The following is a 4,086-nucleotide window of genomic DNA, read 5'->3' as shown; positions in this document are numbered from 1 at the left end:
AACCCATACCTACTTTTATTTGCCAAATTTATCAGTAAACATATTCTTGTTTTTATGAAATGTATCATATATATTTATAAATGTATGTCATTAAAGTATGAATAGCTCTACTTACAATGTAACTACATGTGCGGCGTCATCAAAACAGAAAAGTCGATAGTACACATAAACAATTATTAAACAATGTAACAGATGTTTTTGTGATTTTCAAACATTATAAAATATGATATAACAAATAAAATAGATAATTAAAAACAGGTTGAATCAAGCACAAATTGACAATTTGTATATTAGTTAAAGATGATATCAAATTGTATGGAATTAGTTATTAAATATGTAAGTCTTTTATAAATAATGACAATGACAGTCAGTAAGATAAGTCGTTTATAAGTTGTATGTTATTGGGGATTTTCTCAAGGATATTGAGTCCTATAATAACATTCTATTTGGTAAGAAATACATTATCATGTGATATTTAATAATTCTATTAATTGTCATTTAAATACATGGATACTAAATATTCATAAGTTGAAAACAAAATCGACAACATCATGACAAAAAACGAATAATGATGATAATCAATCCCCGTCTAACAAAATTATATAGACAACTAAGGACTAAGAAGCATGAACCGGAAAAAGTCAGGTGCTCCGGAAAGAAGATTCTACTCAACCAATGGCCCTTGTCGAGTAGCGCATAATAAGTAAATGTTCGGTGATGTTTACATCGTAGAAATAACCCCATTTAAAAGTAATAATCGATTTAACTGAATTAAATCCGGGTCACAAACCAAAACTGAGAGAAACATATCAACTATAAGAGGAAAACAACGGAGATATACATAGAAACAGACTATTTAATAACAACTGCCATGTTTCTGACTAAGTACAGGATATTTAAAAAAAATAGTAAGTTGAACCTGGTTTTATGGTTAACCAAACCCCCACCCCCTTATATTACATTGTCAAAAGTACCGCTACAATGACAACATTACGTGAAAGAAATACAGTAGAAATAAATGCAGGACCACTCAGGACAGAGAAATACATGAATACATAATATAAAAGTACATTTCAACATGTAAACCACAGAATAACAACGAGCACCTAATATTAATTTACGACAGTTAACAAGTACAGCACAATATAAGTATGAACATTGCGTCACACGAATGTATCAACGCTTAAAAAAGTGACGTCAGAAGTAAAGACCTAAAAAAAGAAGTTAAAACTGGTATACAGTAATGGTGTTGTTTGATGTTTTAATTAACAATTAAGAACATTAATATAGAATTGTGTAATTTATGGAGCAATTATTTGTATTTTCTAACCATATATAAAAAAGAAGATGCGGTATGATTGCTAATAATACAACTCTACACAAGAGACCAAGAGATAGCTGTTTATTCAGTTCAAGACTAATAAATTGCTTCGCTGAGCGAAGCCTGATACGATCGCAGAGGTTGAACCCTGAAGAGTTGGGCCAAATTTGGACACAATATGCAAGCTTGATACTCACTAGCGGATTTAGGGGGCTGTGAGGTAGGGTCGTTACCCCCTCCCCCTCCCCCCCGGCAGCTTCAAAATCTTAAAATATTTTTTGTATTAACCATTTCTTGTTTTTATGTTATCTTTACTATAAATTGAATATCTTGCACTGAATAGGGTGACACGTTGTCGCGACACTTTTTTAAATATACAAATGTCCTAATTACATTGGCCTGAGGGTAACTTGATAATTAGAGGATCAAAGGATGTAATTAAAACCATCAAAGGCAGGTACCCCTTTATTTTATTACTTTGTTGGTTTTATGATTAAAACGACGTTTTTTGTTAGCTTGATTTGAAGCTATCACATATAAGATTATTTTTTTTAGAAAATTACACTTGCTGAATATAAGGATATTGCAAACTTTATTTCCACACCTGTACCTAGTGCTCAAATGTATAGCATTCTAAATGAAAACTGGAATCCACCTAGTTCTTTTCCTGTTCATAAACGTGAAATGTACGGGTTAAAAAGATGCTTCTAATATGCGTAGCTGCACTATTTCCCATGCATTGTCTATTCAACTTCACAGGACGAAATTTATTGAAAATTTTGCGATTTGTTCGCTACTTACAACAACTCCGGACAGTTTGTTAAAAAAAAACACGTTCAAAATTGGGTAAAGCAAATGGTGAATGTTAATTTCACAAACAAACCAAAAAAAAAACACCAAACAGCCTTATTTTGATCACAAAACTTTACCAACACACATGATAAGACGCGGCTAAAGGAATAGATACAAGGGGTGATACAGCAATTGCAAACGGGTAGATAGGATCTGTAATTAAATAATTAAACTAGTCAAAAGTTTATTTAGAGTAACCATATGCCGGATGAACAAAAAGTGTGCCATTTATTGAAAAACATATGGTTTTGGTATGACAAGAAAACTTCTCTAGTGTTCAAAAATATTTCTCACAAATATTTTCTTCTTGAAACATTTTGAAAAAAAATTGAACCCATTAAAAAATTCGGAACCCCACAAAAAATTTTGAATCCCTCCTTGAAGCAATTACCCCCACACTCGATCCCTGCCTTTCCTTTGTAGTATGGAACCTAATAGTACATTTTCAGAGAAATCTATACACTTAAACATAAGTGATTATCTGGAAACTAGATATATGTTCGTGTTTGGCCCTTTTTTGGTCCCTTAGTTCCTGAATGAACAGGGATATAAACCCCAAACTCAATCCTAGCCTTCCTTTTGTGAAATGAAACCTTGTGGTACAGTATCAGATGGATCCATACTCTTACATGCAAGTTATTGTCCAGAAACTACAACAATGCTTGTTTTTTTTGCCTCTTTTTGGCCCTTAATTCCCTAACTGTTTACACCATTACCCCCAAATTGAATCCAAACAATCTACTTGTGGTTTGAAACAATATGGAACAATTTCTGAGCAATTGAAATACTTATACACAAGTTATTATCCTGAAAGAAGAAAAATGCTTGTTTTGGCCCCTTTTGGGCCTCTCATTCCTAAACATTTGGGACCATCATTCCAAAAATCAATCCCAAGCTTCCTTTCGTGGTATTAACCGTCTTCTTAAATTTCAAAGAGATCCATTCACGTAAACTAAAGTTATTGTCCAAAAATTTAATGTGTCTTCGGACGACGCAGACGAAGACGACGACGACATCATCCCATTATACTATCCAAAAAAAAAATTTGATGTCGTATAAAAATACCACTTCATACTGATATCTTTATTTTGTAAACCTATTTGACAAGGTTCTATCGTTTTATCAACATCAAAGTTTGAATTTACTGCAATTGGACCTCATACATCATGATTAACAAATTCACAACTGCAATGATTGTGAATACTATTGCTCTCTTGTCCATTCCTAGCTAACTTTAATAAACTGTTTCTGTATTTTATCCTATTTTATTCCATTTTGCCCAATTAAGGTAGCACTACAGTCAGAATTTTCTGACTCCAACCAAGTCTTCAAAGATAAATTTCTCCAAAATTGCTCAATGGATTTTTAAAATCTTTAACCCATTTTAAAGCTGAAATATCACTCTTTCTTAATCTATAGATAAATTTGTTTTTGGTATGATTAATCTCAAAATATAGCTTATTAATTGCAAATAAAGTGGTCTTCCAACTTGGATGAAAATGGCACAGTCAGGTCAAATGGTAGTAAAAATTTGTTTTCATCCCTTTAATCATCCATTTGACATCTACAAAATGGTGTCTCAGGTTTTGGATATATGCCTCCAGTAAGAAGATATTGCTTTTACTGCTGGATGTCAAACTTCATTTCGTCTTTCATCTTTGGAGACATATAAATTCATTTAGTAGCATATTATACAAAATCTGGGAGATGGTATTATAGAAATCACATACAATGTATATCAAACTCAAGCCAAAGGAGGCACCCATAAAGATTCTATTTTATTTTTTTTTCCTTAAAATTCTCATGCAATTTTCTCTGAGAAATGACCTTAAAACTGAATTTCCTCTTATGAACCCCTATAAATGCCACATAAATACAAAAATCCACTTGGAACACCCCAGGAGTTTTCTGAC

This window comes from Mytilus galloprovincialis, chromosome 3 (assembly GCF_965363235.1).
Source record: "Mytilus galloprovincialis chromosome 3, xbMytGall1.hap1.1, whole genome shotgun sequence".
NCBI classification, from domain to species: Eukaryota; Metazoa; Mollusca; class Bivalvia; order Mytilida; family Mytilidae; genus Mytilus; species Mytilus galloprovincialis.
This window is presented reverse-complemented; position numbering follows the sequence as displayed.